The sequence below is a fragment of the Tamandua tetradactyla genome, chromosome 2 (assembly GCF_023851605.1).
Source record: "Tamandua tetradactyla isolate mTamTet1 chromosome 2, mTamTet1.pri, whole genome shotgun sequence".
Taxonomy (NCBI): domain Eukaryota; kingdom Metazoa; phylum Chordata; class Mammalia; order Pilosa; family Myrmecophagidae; genus Tamandua; species Tamandua tetradactyla.
In genome coordinates, this window is record NC_135328.1 from 133,524,813 (window position 1) to 133,542,873 (window position 18,061).

Here is an 18,061-nt window from a genome sequence, read left to right on the forward strand (position 1 = left end):
CAATATATACCAGAAACAGAACACCTTTAAAAAGAGGAATTTATTAAGTTGCAAATACACAGTTCTAAGGCTGTGAAAATGCCCAATTTTAAAGCAAGTGTATAATAATCTCCAAATTAAGGCACCAACTAGTGGTTACCTTCACTGAAGAAAGGCTGATGAAGTTTTGGTCTTAACTGGAAAGGCATATGGCAGACATGATGACATCTGCTAGCTTTCTCTACAGGCTTCTTGTTTCATGAAACTCCTCCAGGGTGTTTTCCTTCTTCATCTACAAAGGTCTCTGACTGCATGGGCTCATGTGTATCTCGTGGCTCTTGAGCTCTCCAAAATCCTTCCTCTTTTAAAGGATTCCAGTAAGCTAATCAAGAGCTAACTGGAATGGGGAGAGTCACAACTCTCTGAAAGCTATCTAATCAAAAGTTGCCACCACAAGTGGGTAGGTCACACCTCTGTGGGAACAATCAAAAAGCTCCCAGCCAGCAATATTAAATGAGGATTAAAGGACATGACTTTTCTGGGGTCCACCACAGATTCAGCCTGGCACACCACCCTATTATTAGCCTTGTGTTAGTGTGGTACAGTTATTGCTATTTATGAAAGAACGTTTTTAGTCTCATATATGTATAACCTAAAATTTCCCCTTTAAACCACATTCAAATACATAACTGAGTCCTATTAATTATGTTCACCATGTTGCGCTACCATCACCACCATCTGTTACCAAAATTTTTTCTATAATCCCAAATAGAAACAGTGTACTATTTAAGCATTAACTTCCCATTCACTGATCTTTTCAAGAGATGTAAGTAACATGGTACCCATTGTATTATGACTTACTTTTTTTCTGAAGAGAATTCAACTGTGATTCCTATCTTTGTTTTTCTGTACGTAACCTGTCTTTTCTAATCTGGCTGCTGTTTTATATTTTCTTCTTATGAACAGTTTTAGACAATTTGATTATGATGTGTCTTGATCTATTTTTCCTTCAGGTTACTTTTATCTGTGGCTTGTTGAAGCTTCTTGGGTATAATAGGAAAAAGCTTTGCCATTATATTTAAAATAGTTTTTCTCTCTCCCCTTTTCCTATCTTTTGGAACTTGAATTACATATGTGTTTATCTCCTTGAATTTATTCCACAGCTTACTGCTCTGTAAATTATTTTTTCCTTAATTGTCATTTCTGCATTTCATTTTGTATAGTTCTTCTTGCGGTATCTTTAAGTTCATGTGTCTTTTATTCAGAAATGTTGAATTTGCCACTAACTCATGCAATGAATTTTTCATTTTAGACATTATAGTTTGATTTGGGTTATTGTTATATTTTATATGTTACTGGTTAACTTTTTGCACTTATGTAATACAGTTACAATAATTACTTTAATATCCTTTCCTGTCATTTCCATAGTTTCTGTCAGTTCTCTATTGATGTTTTTTATTAGAGAAGTTGTGGGTTTATAATTCATGCATAAAGTACAGGATTCCAGTATACCATCCTATTATTAACACCTTCCATTAGGGTGGTACATTTGTTATAATTGTTGAAAGCACAGTTTTATAATTGTTCTATTAAGCATAGTTCATGGCTTTACTTCAGGTTCACTGTTTGTGTTGCGTAGTTACATGGGTTGTTTTTAAAGTTTTTATTCTACTACCATATATGCAAGTTCCCTTTCTAACCACCTTTGCTACTTGACAAAGCAGGTGGATTATTTTGCCTGATGTGCTCAAATGACCAATTCCTGAGATACCAGGGTTTCCAAGAGAGAAAAAGGTTATTGTTAGGCATGTAACAGGAGATTAGATGGCCTGTTGGCCCAATATTGATCTCTCCAAACTGCAGTAATTCTGATAGCTTTATTAGAGAAAAAGATGCGAAGCATTTACAATAATTAGCACAGTGGCCCCAGATGATTAGATGTGATGTAATTATTGAGCATGTGCAAACTGATTCCATGCTTAGTCATAGAATGTATGTAAGAAAATAGTGGCCCTAATATGATGATGGGCATGATTTTTTAGTATTATAATGAGGTATAGGTGACTTGTAGAGTAAAGTCTAAGTTACTGTGCATGTCAGGTGGGCCCATTTTAGTTGGATCCAGTCTTGTTTAACAAGATAACTTTGAACTTGGGGTGGGTTAGTTCTAGGCTAACCCAGTCAGTACCTTTCATTAATAAACATTAGGGTATAATCTTTAGTGATTACCAGATGCTTAGGTTTGAAGAACTACATAAAACTGGGTACAAATGAAGATTAGTCACAAGGTTTTTACAATCACAGGGGCAGAAGGTAAAGGCAATACAGTCATTATCAGAGATCAAGGCAGTTGGATTACAATTTAGAGATTTCATGAATTTCCCTCTGTCTGCTCCAATATCCTAGAAAACAAAAAGGAATTTCTATATATTGATTCAGTAATCACAATCATCCCTTAAATCATAATTACATCTTTAGGTATATATATATATTTCAGTGCTGTTAATTATATTCACAATGTTTTGCTACTATCACCACCTCCATTACCAAAACATTTCCATTGTTCTAATTAGGAACTATATACATTTTAAGCCACAACTTCCTATTCCCTATCCACACCCTGGTCCCTGCCCCCTGGTCACCTGTATTCTAGATTCTGACTCTATGAGTTTGCTTATTGTAATTATTTCCTATCAGTAAGATTATACAATATTTGTCCTTTTGTGTCTGGTTTATTTCACTCAGCATGCTGTCTTTAGGATTCGTCGAAGTTATCACATTTATCAGAGCTTCATTCTTTTTTTTTTACAGCTGAATGATATTTCATTGTGCTATAGACTATATTTTGTTTATCCATTCATTAGTTGATGGACACTTGGGTTTCTTCTATCGTTTGACAATTGCGAATAATTCTGGGATATATGGTAATTCTATGCTTAACTTTATCTTCCACAGCACTGCATCATTTTACATTCCCACCAGCAATGAAACAAGTGTTCCTTTTTCACCACATTCTCTCCGACACTTGTAATTTTCTGTTTTTTTTTAACAGTAGTCATTATAGTGGGTGTGAAATGGTATTTCATTGTAGTTTTGATGGCATTACCCTTATGAATAATGGTAAGCATCTTTTCATGTGTTTTTGGTCATCTGTTTATCTTCTTTGGAGAAATGTCTATTAAGTCCTTGTCCATTTTTAAATTGGGTTGTTATTTTGTTGTTGAGTAAAAGAATTTCTTTTTATATTCTGGAAATTTGATAATCCAAATGCTCAGATATGTCATTTCCAGATATTTTCCCCATCATATAAATTGTTGTTTTTTATGTAGTTTTCAGAATGACTCCTGTTCTAGTTTGCTAGCTGCCAGAATGCAATATACCAGAAATGAAATGGCTTTTAAAAAGGGGGATTTAATAAGTTGCTAGTTTACAGTGCTAAGGCTGAGAAAATGTCCCAATTAAAACAAGTCAATAAAAATGTCCAATCAGAGGCATGCAGGGAAAGATACCTTGGTTCAAGAAGGCCAATAAAGTTCCAGATTTCTCTGTCAAGTGAGAAGGCACATGGTGAACATAGTCAGGGCTTCTCTCTCTGCTGGAAGGGCACATGGCAAACACAACATCATCTGCTAGCTTTCTTTCCTGACTTCCTGTTTCATGAAGCATGCCGGTAGGCATTTTCCTTCTTCATCTCCAAAGATTGCTGCCTGGTGGACTCTTGGCTTCATGGTGCTGCAGCATTCTCTTCTCTCTCAATCTCTTCTTTTCTTCAAAATGTTTCCTCTTTTTATAGGATTCCAATAAACTACTCAAGACCCACCCGAATGGATGGAGACATGTCTCCACCAAATCCATTTTAACAACCACTCTTGATCACTCAAGATCACATCAAGATCATATCAAGATGTGACTCCATAAGTCACATCTCCAGGGAGGTGATCTAATTACAGTTTCAAACATACAGTACTGAATAGGGATTAGAAGAAATGGCTGCCTTTACAAAATGGGATTAGGATTAAAACATGGTTTTTCTAGGGTACATACATCCCTTCAAACCTCCACGAGTCCTTTGAGGCACAAAAGTTTTTAATTTTGATGAGGTCCCATTTATCTTTTTTTCTTTTATTAAAGCTTGTGCTTTGATAAAGTCTAACCCAAGTTCCTGAAGATGCTTCTTTGTTTTCTTCTTAGGAGTTTGATAGTATCATGAGGCCAAAATTTTTGAGAATTTCTGGCTTAGTGTATATTAATTTGCATGTTAAGTTGAAGTGCAGCTGGCAAATGTTCAGCAAGGTGGTCTTATGGCTGGCTAAAATTCTTGTTACTTTGGAAGAAGGAGAGAGCAAATATAGGGAGAATGTTAGTAGAGTGCTATAAACACTTCCCTAAAATCCCACTCAAACATGACCAGATAATTTATTAAAAGTAATTAATATAAAATAATTAGCATTTAATGAACATCATTGAAGGAATTTGAAAGACACATGATTAGTTATTGCTAACCGTAGTATATATAAATCCAGGCAGTTTAAAAGTTTACCATGGTTTTTCTGGTTGTCTTTGACAAACCATTTGGTAGGCTGAGCTAGAATTTATTGTTACATAAAGAAGCCTTTTTTATACTTAATAATTATATAAGAGGTAATAAGAGAAGTAAGTAGTTATTGTTCTCTTCCACTTAGGAAGAAAATATTCTTAATTTATGAATTTAAATATTTAACTATCATTATAAAGGAATTACAGTGAAATTTCTACTTTTTCATTGTTCTTTGATTTATGATGGAGCAAAATACAGTTGTATGGTCAATATTGAGAGAAAAGCAAGAAAATCCTTTAATAAAAAGATTAAAGCAAATGTAATAGCTAAATAAATGAGGAGTGAACCTGTCTGAAAAGTAATGTGCATTTTGGAAATAAAGCCGTATTGTTTGAAAATAATCTTAATTCCATGAATCCTATGTCAGTCTAAAACTTTGTTATATTTTAATGTTTTGACATATGTTTCTACTCTGTTTTGAGAATATTGTTATTTGCATTTGATTTTTGTCTTAGGGTAAAAAAGGTAATAGAATGTATTTATTATTTGAAGATAGGTTTTATAGCTTTTGCTTGGTAAATTATTTGTTGCAGGATAATATCTGTATCCCACTGGAACATTTGGAATATTCAAGAAAGTTTATATTTTTAAAAATACCTCTAAGATTTAGTATGAACTTTAAGAATCAGAAGCAATGTGAAACCAATAATGAAATAAATATTTGAATGACAGTGCCCTTTAAACATGCTTTTTGAAAGTTAACTTCATTTGATGTGTTTCACACTGATTATATTTAAATTGCATGATTTTCTCACTATAAAATAGGTAACATATTAACAATTAAAATGAAGTCTTCGAAGGTTAGTCTTAGCCTCATTTTTATTCATCTAAAAATAAGATAAGGCAGAAAAGATACATCCACTTCTGAGTATTTTTACTCAAACATTTTCTGCATTGCTTTTGCATTGTAGCTTGAATTTATGATTTAATAAAATAAATTAATTTATTTAACATAAATTTAATCTTGAATTTGTGGGGTTTTTTTTTTCTCTCTGCACCATCACCATGCCTCAGATTTTCCAAAGACAAAAAAATCATTCAAAAGGTAGAGCTGCCCTCTTTTGGTGTTCTTGTGTCTCTCTTAATAGTTTTGTCAACAGATTTAAAATTTTAGAGCTGAGTTGCTGGTGGCTTAGAATATAATTTTGTTCAATTTTCACTTTTCTTCCCATCCTTCTGTCAGTCTATCTTTTGGAAGAGCATAAGTCTGAGAATGGAATTACTTAGATACAAGAGATTTTTAATAGTGGTATAATTTAATTTTTATTTTTCAGGTTACTGACCAAGCAGACTTCTAAGTTGGAATGGACTAGAACACGTGTTTGCTCAGTGTGAGTAGTATGTTTGAGAATTGTTTTTGTTTTATTGAACATAGCAACATACAAACACAACCATTCTTACCATATGATCATTTCATTCTTGATATATAATTAATAACTGACAATATCATCACATAGTTGTACATTCATCATCATGATCATTTCTTAGAACATTTGCATCGATTCAGAAAAAGAAATAAAAAGAAAACAGAAAAAAGCTCACACATTCCATACCGCTTAACCCACCCTTTCATTGATCACTAGCATTTCAATCTACTAAATTTATTTTAACATTTGTACCCCCTATTATTTATTCACTTTTAATCCACATGTTTTACTCATCTGTCAATAAGGTAGATAAAAGGAGCATCAGACACAAGGTTTACACAATCACATAGTCATATTTTGACAGCTATATCTTTATATAATCACCTTCAAGAAACATGGCTACTGGAACACAGCTCTACATTTTCAGGCAGCCTCTCCACTACACCTTAACTGACAATGTGATGTCGATTTAATGTGTAAGAATGACCTCCAGGATAACCTCTCGACTCTGGAATCTCTCAGTCACTGAAACTTTATTTTGTCTCATTTCGGTCTTCCCCCTTTTGGTCAAGAAGGTTTTCTAAATCCCTTGATGCTGAGTCCCAGGTCATTCTAGGATTTCTGTCCCACGTTGCCAGGAGGGTCCATACCCCTGGGAGTCAGGTCCCATGTAGAGAGGGGGAGGGCAATGAGTTTGCTTGACGTGTTAGCTGAGAGAGAGAGGCGATATCTGAGAAAAAAAGGAGGTTCTCTTGGGGGTGACTCTTAGGCCTAATTTTAAGTAGGCTTGACCTATCCTTTGTGGGGTTAAGTTACATATGAACAAACCCCAAGATTGAGGGCTCAGCCTATTGCTTTGGCTGTCCCCACTGCTTGTGAGAATATCAAGAATTCTCCACTTGAGGAGGTTGGATGTTCCCTCTTTCTCACCATTCCTCCAAGGGGACTTTGCAAATACTTTTTTATTCACTATTGAAATCACTCTGGTATTTTTCGGGGCATTACTATGGATAAACCTACAAAATCTCCTGCCCTACTCAAGGTTCCATATACTATGGTGTTCAATTAAGCTGTCCATATAAGTTATATTAGGAAATGCACTAGTCAAAATATAATTTTATACCAAGTGAACATTTTTGCTTTCTTCTCACACATAAGTTAAAGTTTTAAAATATAAATTACCATCCATTTTCAACACCCTGCAGTACTGAAATTCCTTTGTTCTTCCTCATGCAAAAACATTTTTAAATTTGTACATTCAATCACTATCATTATACACTCTAGGCATTCCTAGATTATACAATCTCAGTCTCTATCATTTATCTTTCCTTCTGATTTCATTTGTGCCCCCAGGCCTTTCCCTCTATTATCCTCACATTCAGTTTCATTCAGTGTTCCAACATTGGATACAGTTAGGTAGTATTATGCCATCCATTTCTGAATTTTTACAATCAGTCCTGTTGCACAATCTGTATCCCTTCAGCTCCAGTGACCCAATATCTACCCTATTTCTATATCCTGATGGTCTCTGTTACCAACTGAAATTCTCCAAGTTCATTCACTAATGTGAGTTCATATGAGTGAGACCATACAGTATTTGTCCTTTTGTTTCTGGCTAATCTCACTCAGCATAATGTCCATTAGGTCCATCCATGTTGTCACATACTTCATAACTTTATTCTGTCTTACAGCTCATAGTATTCCATCATATGTGTATACCACAGCTTGTTTAGCCACTCATGTGTTGATGGACATTTGGGCTGTTTCCATCTCTTGGCAGTTGTAAATAATGCTCCTGTAAACATTGGTGTGCAAATATTTGTTGTGTCCTTGTCCTCATGTCCTCTAAGTAGATACCTAGCAATGGTATTGCTGGGTCATATGGCAATTCTATACTTAGCTTCCTGAGGACCCGTCAAACTGCCTTCCACACTGGTTGTATCATTTGACATTCCCACCAACACTAGATCAGTGTGCCTCTTTCTCCACATCCTCTCCAGCACTTGAAATTTTCTGTGATTTTTTTATTTATTTTTTTTTTATAAATTAACGGAAAAAAAGAAATTAACCCAACATTTAGAAATCATACCATTCTACATATGCAATCAGTAATTCTTAACATCATCACATAGATGCATGATCATCGTTTCTTAGTACATTTGCATCGGTTTAGAAGAACTAGCAACACAACAGAAAAAGATATAGAATGTTAATATAGAGAAAAAAATAAAAGTAATAATAGTAAAAAAAAAAAACCTATAGCTCAGATGCAACTTCATTCAGTGTTTTAACATGATTACTTTACAATTAGGTATTATTGTGCTGTCCGTTTTTGAGTTTTTGTATCTAGTCCTGTTGCACAGTCTGTATCCCTTCAGCTCCAATTACCCATTATCTTACCCTGTTTCTAACTCCTGCTGAACTCTGTTACCAATGACATATACCAAGTTTATTCTCGAATGTCGGTTCACATCATAGGGACCATATAGTATTTGTCCTTTAGTTTTTGGCTAGACTCACTCAGCATAATGTTCTCTAGGTCCATCCATGTTATTATATGCTTCATAAGTTTATTCTGCCTTAAAGCTGCATAATATTCCATCGTATGTATATACCACAGTTGTTTAGCCACTCGTCTATTCATGGACATTTTGGCTGTTTCCATCTCTTTGCAATTGTAAATAACGCTGCTATAAACATTGGTGTGCAAATGTCCGTTTGTGTCTTTGCCCTTAAGTCCTTTGAGTAGATACCCAGCAATGGTATTGCTGGGTCGTATGGCAATTCTATATTCAGCTTTTTGAGGAACTGCCAAACTGCCTTCAACAGTGGTTGCACCATTTGACATTCCCACCAACAGTGGATAAGTGTGCCTCTTTCTCCGCATCCTATCCAGCACTTGTCATTTTCTGTGTTGTTGATAATGGCCATTCTGGTGGGTGTGAGATGATATCTCATTGTGGTTTTGATTTGCATTTCTCTAATGGCCAGGGACATTGAGCATCTCTTCATGTACCTTTTGGCCATTTGTATTTCCTCTTTTGATAGGTGTCTGTTCAAGTCTTTTTCCCATTTTGTAATTGGGTTGGCTGTCTTTTTGTTGTTGAGTTGAACAATCTCTTTATAAATTCTGGATACTAGACCTTTATCTGATATGTCATTTCCAAATATTGTCTCCCATTGTGTAGGCTGTCTTTCTATTTTCTTGATGAAGTTCTTTGATGCACAAAAGTGTTTAATTTTGAGGAGCTCCCATTTATTTATTTCCTTCTTCAGTGCTCTTGCTTTAGGTTTAAGGTCCATAAAACCGCCTCCAATTGTAAGTTTCATAAGATATCTCCCAACATTTTCCTCTAACTGTTTTATGGTCTCAGACCTAATGTTTAGATCTTTGATCCATTTTGAGTTAACTTTTGTATAGGGTGTGAGATATGGGTCTTCTTTCATTCTTTTGCATATGGATATCCAGTTCTCTAGGCACCATTTATTGAAGAGACTGTTCTGTCCCAGGTGAGTTGGCTTGACTGCCTTATCAAAGATCAAATGTCCATAGATGAGAGGGTCTATGTCTGAGCACTCTATTTGATTCCATTGGTCGATATATCTATCTTTATGCCAATACCATGCTGTTTTGACCACTGTGGCTTCATAATATGCCTTAAAGTCAGGCAGCGCGAGACCTCCAGCTTCGTTTTTTTTCCTCAAGATGTTTTCAGCAATTAGGGGCACCCTGCCCTTCCAGATAAATTTGCTTATTGGTTTTTCTATTTCTGAAAAATAAGTTGTTGGGATTTTGATTGGTATTGCATTGAATCTGTAAATCAATTTAGGTAGGATTGACATCTTAACTATATTTAGTCTTCCAATCCATGAACACGGTATGCCCTTCCATCTATTTAGGTCTTCTGTGATTTCTTTGAACAGTTTTTTGTAGTTTTCTTTACATAGGTTTTTTGTCTCTTTAGTTAAATTTATTCGTAGGTATTTTATTTTAGTTGCAATTGTAAATGGGATTCATTTCTTGATTTCCCCCTCAGCTTGTTCATTACTAGTGTATAGAAATGCTACAGATTTTTGAATGGTGATCTTGTAACTTGCTACTTTGCTGTACTCATTTATTAGCTCTAGTAATTTTGTTGTGGATTTTTCTGGGTTTTTGACGTATAGTATCATATCGTCTGCAAACAGTGATATTTTTACTTCTTCCTTTCCAATTTTGATGCCTTGGATTTCTTTTTCTTGTCTAATTGCTCTGGCTAGAACCTCCAACACAGTGTTGAATAATAGTGGTGATAGTGGACATCCTTGTCTTGTTCCTGATCTTCGGGGGAAAGTTTTCAATTTTTCCCCATTGAGGATGATATTAGCTGTGGGTTTTTCATATATTCCCTCTATCATTTTAAGGAAGTTCCCTTGTATTCCTATCTTTTGAAGTGTTTTCAACAGGAAAGGATGTTGAATCTTGTCAGATGCCTTCTCTGCATCAATTGAGATGATCATGTGATTTTTCTGCTTTGATTTGTTGATATGGTGTATTACATTAATTGATTTTCTTATGTTGAACCATCCTTGCATACCTGGGATGAATCCTACTTGGTCATGATGTATAATAATTCTTTTAATGTGTTGTTGGATACAATTTGCTAGAATTTTATTGAGGATTTTTCCATCTATATTCATTAGAGAGATTGGTCTGTAGTTTTCTTTTTTTGTAATATCTTTGCCTGGTTTTGGTATTAGGGTGATGTTGACTTCATAGAATGAGTTAGATAGTTTTCCATCCACTTCAGTTTTTTTGAAGAGTTTGAGGAGAGTTGGTACTAATTCTTTCTGGAATGTTTGATAGAATTCACATGTGAAGCCGTCTGGTCCTGGGCTTTTCTTTTTAGGAAGCTTTTGAATGACTAATTCAAATTTCTTTACTTGTGATTGGTTTGTTGAGGTCATCTATTTCTTCTTGAGTCAAAGTTGGTTGTTCATGTCTTTCCAGGAACCCGTCCATTTCATCTAAATTGTTGTATTTATTAGCGTAAAGTTGTTCAGAGTATCCTGCTATTACCTCCTTTATTTCTGTGAGGTCAGTGGTTATGTCTCCTCTTCCATTTCTGATCTTATTTATTTACATCCTCTCTCTTCTTCTTTTTGTCAGTCTTGCTAAGGGCCCATCAATCTTATTGATTTTCTCATAGAACCAACTTCTGGTCTTATTGATTTTCTCTATTGTTTTCATGTTTTCAATTTCATTTATTCTGCTCTAATCTTTGTTATTTCTTTCCTTTTGCTTGCTTTGGGATTAGTTTGCTGTTCTTTCTCCAGTTCTTCCAAATGGATAGTTAATTCCTGAATTTTTGCCTTTTCTTCTTTTCTGATATAGGCATTTAGGGCAATAAATTTCCCTCTTAGCACTGCCTTTGCTGTGTCCAATAAGTTTTGATATGTTGTGTTTTCATTTTCGTTCGCCTTGAGGTATTTACTAATTTCTCTTGCAATTTCTTCTTTGACCCACTTGTTGTTTAAGAGTGTGTTGTTGAGCCTCCACGTATTTGTGAATTTTCTGGCATTCCACCTATTATTGGTTTCCAACTTCATTCCTTTATGATCCAAGAAAGTGTTGTGTATGATTTCAATCTTTTTAAATTTGTTAAGACTTGCTTTGTGACCCAGCATATGGTCTATCTTTGAGAATGATCCATGAGCACTTGAGAAAAAGGTGTATCCTGCTGTTGTGGAATGTAATGTCCTATAAATGTCTGTTAAGCCTAGCTCATTTATAGTAATATTCAGATTTTCTATTTCTTTATTGATCCTCTGTCTAGATGTTCTGTCCATTGATGAGAGTGGTGAATTGAAGTCTCCAACTATTATGGTATACGTGTCTATTTCCCTTTTCAGTATTTGCAGTGTATTCCTCATGTATTTTGGGGCATTCTGGTTCGGTGCATATATATTTATGATTGTTACATCTTCTTGTTTAATTGTTCCTTTTATTAGTATATAGTGTCCTTCTTTGTCTCTTTTAACTGTTTTACATTTGAAGTCTAATTTGTTGGATATTAGTATAGCCACTCCTGCTCTTTTCTGGTTGTTATTTGCATGAAATATCTTTTCCCAACCTTTCACTGTCAACCTATGTCTATCTTTGGGTCTAAGATGTGTTTCCTGTAGACAGCATATAGAAGGATCCTGTTTTTTAATCCATTCTGCCAGTCTGTGTCTTTTGATTGGGGAATTCAGTCCATTAACATTTAGTGTTATTACTGTTTGGATAATATTTTCCTCTACCATTTTGCCTTTTGTATTATATATATCTTATCTGACTTTCCTTCTTTCTACACTCTTCTCCATACCTCTCTCTTCTGTCTTCTCGTATCTGCCTCTATTGCTCCCTGTAGTATGTCTTGCAGAGCTGGTCTCTTGGTCACAAATTCTCTCAGTGACTTTTTGTCTGAGAATGTTTTAATTTCTCCCTCATTTTTGAAGGACAATTTTGCTGGATATAGGAGTCTTGGTTGGCAGTTTTTCTCTTTTAGTAACTTAAATATATCATCCCACTGTCTTCTAGCTTCCATGGTTTCTGCTGAGAAATCTACACATAGTCTTATTGGGTTTCCCTTGTATGTGATGGATTGTTTTTCTCTTGCTGCTTTCAAGATCCTCTCTTTCTCTTTGACCTCTGACATTCTAACTAGTAAGTGTCTTGGAGAACGCCTATTTGGGTCTATTCTCTTTGGGGTGTGCTGCACTTCTTGGATCTGTAATTTTAGGTCTTTCATAAGAGATGGGAAATTTTCAGTGATAATTTCTTCCATTAGTTTTTCTCCTCCTTTTCCCTTCTCTTCTCCTTCTGGGACACCCACAACACGTATATTTGTGCAGTTCATATTGTACTTGAGTTCCCTGATACCCTGTTCAAATTTTTCCATTCTTTTCCCTATAGTTTCTGTTTCTTTTTGGAATTCAGATGTTCCATCCTCCAAATCACTAATTCTATCTTCTGTCTCTTTAAATCTATCATTGTAGGTATCCATCATTTTTTCCATCTTTTCTACTTTATCCTTCACTTCCATAAGTTCTGTGATTTGTTTTTTCAGTTTTTCTATTTCTTCTTTTTGTTCAGCCCATGTCTTCTTCTTTTCCTCCCTCAATTTATCGATTTGGTTTTTGAAGAGGTTTTCCATTTTTGTTCGTATATTCAGCATTAGTTGTCTCAGCTCCTGTATCTCATTTGAACTATTGGTTTGTTCCTTTGACTGGGCCATATTCTCAATCTTCTGAGCGTGGACCATTATCTTCTGCTGGCGTCTGGGCATTTAGTCAGATTTCCCTGGGTGTTGGACCCAACAGGTTGAAAGATTTTTCTGTGAAATCTCTGGGTTCTGTTTTTCTTATCCTGCCCAGTAGGTGGCGCTCGTGGCACACGTTTTTCTGTGGGTCCCACCAGTAAAAGGTGCTGTTGGTCCTTTAACTTTGGAAAACTCTTGCTGTGGGGGAGGTTCACCCGCCGAAGCGGCTTGAAAGAGTGCCAGCCGGCCTGGGGGTCCGAACACAGGGAGGGTCGCCGGCCACCGCAGCCCAGGAGAGTGCCCCTCCGAATTTCCTAGTCGGCCTGGGTTGCCAAGCGTGGCGGGAGGGTGCCCGTCGCCGCGGCCCGGGAGAGTGCACCGTTCCCAGCCAGACCGGGGAGTCATGTATTTGGAAGGGATCCCCCCAGTCACCGTTCTCCGTGGCCTGGGGATTTCCGATCCAATTCTCTCAGTTGGTCCGGGGGGCTGTGTGTGGTGGGAGCGCCAGCCGCCGCGGCTTGAGGGGACTGCCTGCCCAATTCTGCCTGCTGGCCCATCAAGGAGGAGGGGAGGAACTCCGGCCGCTTACCGCCCCGCCCAGGGAAGCCCGCGTCCCTCGGCGATCTCACTGGAGCGGGTTCTCCCAGCCAGTCAGCCATTCCAGGATGTGGTACGCTGTCTTTTTTATCTCTGTCGTGGCTCCGGGAGCTGTTCTGTATCATTTCTACTCTCCTAGTAGCTGTTCTCGAGGAGGAAAGGTGAGGATGCAAGGTGGAAGAGGGCACGGTGGTGGTTGGAGAGCTGCTGGAGTAGGAGGAGAAAGGGAAGGATAAGATGGCAGATGAAGAGCCGCCAGAGCAGAAGGGGAAAGAGAAGGGGAAGATGGCGGCGGGAACGCCGGCAGAGAAGGGGGAAGAGGAGGGCTAGATGGTGGCGGGAGCGCCGCCGGTGGAGAACGAGGAAGAGGAGGGCTAGATGGCGGCGGGAGCGCCGGTGGACAAAGAGGAAGAGGAGGGCTAGATGGCGGTGGAAGTGCCAGCAGAAAAGGGGGAAGAGGAGGGCTAGATGGCGGCGGGAGCACCGCCGGCAGAGAAAGAGCCATTTTCTTTGTTTTTGATTGTGGCTATTCTGGTGTGTGTGAGATGATATCTTACTGTGGTTTTGATTTGCATTTCCCTAATAACCAGGGAAGTTGAGCATCTTTTCATGTCCCTTTTGGACATTTGTAGTTCCTCTTCTGAGAAGTGTCTGTTCATGTCTTTTGCCCATTTTGTAATTGGGTTGTCTGTCTTTTCGTTGTTGAGTTGAGCAGTCTCTTTATATATTCTATATACTAGACCCATATCTGATATATCTTTTCCAAATGTTGTCTTCCATCTTTAGGCTATCTTTTTACTTTCTTGACAAAGTTCTTTAATGCACAAAGATTTAATTTTAAGGAGTTCTCATTTATTTACTTCTTCAGTGCTGGTGCTTTGGGTGTAAGGTCTAGGAAACTGCCTTCTAGTATAAGATTTATAAGATATTTCCCTACATTTTCTTCAAACAGTTTAATGGTCTTAGAGCTAATGTTTATGTCTTTGATCCATTTTGAGTTAATTTTTGTATAGGGTGTAAGATATGGATCCTCTTTCATTCTTGTGGATATCCAGTTCTCTAGGCACCATTTATTGAAAAGACTGTTGTGTCCCAGGTGAGTTGGCTTGACTGCCTTCTCAAGGATCAATTGTCCATAGATGAAAGAGTCTATATCTGAACACTGTATTCGATTCCATTGGTCAGTAAATCTATCTTTATGCCAGTACCATACTGTTTTGACCACTGTAGCTTCATAATATGCCTTAAAGTTAGGTAGTGTGAGACCTCCGACTTCATTTTTATTTCTCAGGATACTTTTAGCTATTTGGGAGACCTTGCCCTTCCAGATAAATTTGGTTATTGGCTTTTCTATTTCTGAAAAGTAAGTGTTTGGGATTTTAATTGGTATTGCATTGAATCTGTAAATCAATTTGGATAGAATTGATATCTTAACTATATTTAGTCTTCCAGTGCATGGATATGGTATGCCCTTCCATTTATTTAGGTCTTCTGTGATTCCTTTTAACAATATCTTATAGTTTTCTTTGTTTAGGTCTCTTGTCTCATTAGTTAAATTTATTCCTTAATATTTTATTCTTTTGGTTGCAATTGTAAATGGAATTTTTTTCTTGATTTCCTCCTCAGATTGTTCATTACTAGTGTATAGAAACACTACAGAGTTTTGCGTGTTGATCTTGTAACTTGCAACTTTGCTGTACTCATTTATTAGCTCTGTTAGTTTTGCTGTGGATTTTTTTTGGGTTTTCAACATATAGAATCTTATCATCTGCAAACAGTGATAGTTTTATGTCTTCCTTTTCAATTTTGATGCCTTGTATTTCTTTTTCTTGTCTAATTCCTCTGGCTAGAACTTCCAACACAATGTTGAATGACAATAGTGATAGTGGACATCCTTGTCTTGTTCCTGATCTTAGGTAGAACGTTTTCAATTTTTCCCCATTGAGGATGATGTTGGCTGTAGGTTTTTCATGTATTCCCTTTATCGTGTTGAGGAAGTTCCCTTCTATTCCTACCCTTTGAAGTGTTTTCAGCAAGAAAGGATGTTGAATTTTGTCAGATGCCTGTTCTGCATCAATGGAGATGATCATGTGGTTTTTCTGCTTTGATATGTTCATATGGTGTATTACATTAATTGATTTTCCTATGTTATCTAACCATCCTTGAATACCTGGAATGAATCCTACCTGGTCATGATGTGTAATTCTTTTAATGTGCTGCTGGATTCAATTTTCAAGAGTTTTGTTGAGGATTTTTGCATCTATATTTAATAGAGAGATCGGTCTGTAGTTTTCTTTTCTTGTAATATCTTTGTCTGGCTTTAGTATGAGGGTGATGTTGCCTTCTTAGAATGAGTTAGGTAGCTTTCCCTCCTCTTCCATTTTTTTAAAGAATTTGAGCAGGATTGGTACAAATTCTTTCTGGAATGTATGGTAGAATTCACATGTGAAGGCATCTGTTTCTTTTTGGGAAGCTTCGTAATGACTGATTCAATTTCTTTACTTGTGCTTGGTTTGTTGAGGTTGTCTATTTCTTCTCGCATCAAAGTTGGTTGTTCATGCCTTTGTAGAAAGTTGTCCATTTCCTCTACATTGTCATATTTATTAGGATAAAGTTGTTCATAGTATCCTGTCATAACTTCCTTTATTTCTGTGGGGTCCATGGTTATGTCTCCTCTTGCATTTCTTGTCTTACTTATTTGCATCCTCTCTCTTCTTCTTTTTGTCAGTCTTGCTAAGGGTTCATCAGTCTTATTGATTTTCTCATGGAATCAACTTCTGGTTTTGTTAATTTTCTCAGTTGTTTTCTGTTCTCGATTTCATTTGTTTCTCCTATAATCTTCATTATTTCTTTCCTTTTGCTTGCTTTGGGGTTAGTTTGCTGTTCTTTCTCTACTTCTTCCAAGTGGACAAATAATTCCTAGATTTTTGCCCTTTCTTCTTTTTTGATATAAGCATTTAGGGCAATAAATTTCCATCTTAGCACTGCCTTTGCTGTATCCTGTAAGTTTTGATATGTTATGTTTTCATTTTCATTAGTCTCAAGATATTTACTGATTTCTCTTGTAATTTCTTCCTTAAAAGTGTGTTGTTGAGCCTCCACATATTTGTGAATTTTCTGGCACTCTGCCTATTATTGGTTTCCAATTTCATTCCTTTTTGATCTGAGAAAGTGTTTTGTATGATTTCAATCTTTTTAAATTTAGTGAGACTTGCTTTGTGACCCAACTTATGGTATATCCTTGAAAATGATCCATGAGCATTTGAGAAAAAGGTGTATCCTGCTGTTGTGAAATATAATGTTCTATAAATATCTGTTAAGTCTAGCTCACTTAATTTATTTTTCAAAATCTGTTTCTTTATTGATCCTCTGTCTAGATGTTCTGTCCTTTGATGAGTGTGTGGAATTGAAGTCTCCAACTATTATGGTAGAATTATCTATTCCTCTTTTCAGTGCTTGCCTCATGTATCTTGGTGCATAAATATTTATGATTGTTATGTCTTCTTGTTGAATTGTTCCTTTTATTAATACATACTATCCTTCTTTGTCTCTTTCAACTGTTTTACATTTGAAGTCCAATTTGTTTGATATTACTATAGCTACTCCTGCTCTTTTCTGATTGTTATGTGCATGGAATAATTTTTCCAACCTTTCACTTTCAACCTGTGTTTATCCTTGGATCTAAGATGTATTTCCTGTAGACAGAATATAGATGAGTCCTGTTTTTTAATCCATTCTGCCAGTGTCTGTCTTTTGATTGGGGAGTTTAATCCATTAACAGTGTTATTACTGTATGGGTAGTACTTTCTTCTACCATTTTGCCTTTTGAATTTTATATATCATATCTAATTTTTCTTCTTTTTACCTTTACTGATAGTTTTCCTTTCTACACTCTTCTCCACTTCTCTCTCTCCTGTCTTTTCATATCTGCCTCTAGTGCTCCCTTTAATATTTCTTGCAGAGCTAGTCTCTTGTCACAAATTCTCTCAGTGATTTTTTGTCTGAAAATGTTTTAATTTCCCCCTCATTTTTGAAGGACAGTTTTGCTGGATATAGAATTCTTGGTGGGCATTCTTTATCTTTTAGTAATTTAAATGTATCATCCCACTGTCTTCTTGCCTTCATGGTTTTTGCTGAGAAATCTACACATAGTCTTATTGGCCTTCCCTTGTATGTGATGGGTTGGTTTTGTCTTGCTGCTTTCAAAATTCTCTCTTTGTCTTTGACCTCTGACATTC

At 36.4% G+C, this 18,061-nt stretch overlaps 1 long non-coding RNA gene across 8 annotated transcripts in view; it reads left to right on the forward strand.

Annotated features, from left to right (window-relative positions):
- LOC143673945 (uncharacterized) overlaps positions 1-18,061 on the forward strand; it is a 129,265-nt gene that overhangs the window by 24,770 nt on the left and 86,434 nt on the right. For all 8 annotated transcript variants that reach the window (XR_013170767.1, XR_013170766.1, XR_013170765.1 and 5 more), the window contains one exon: positions 5,851-5,907. This is a non-coding gene — a long non-coding RNA (uncharacterized LOC143673945). The remainder of the gene's footprint in view (positions 1-5,850; positions 5,908-18,061) is intronic.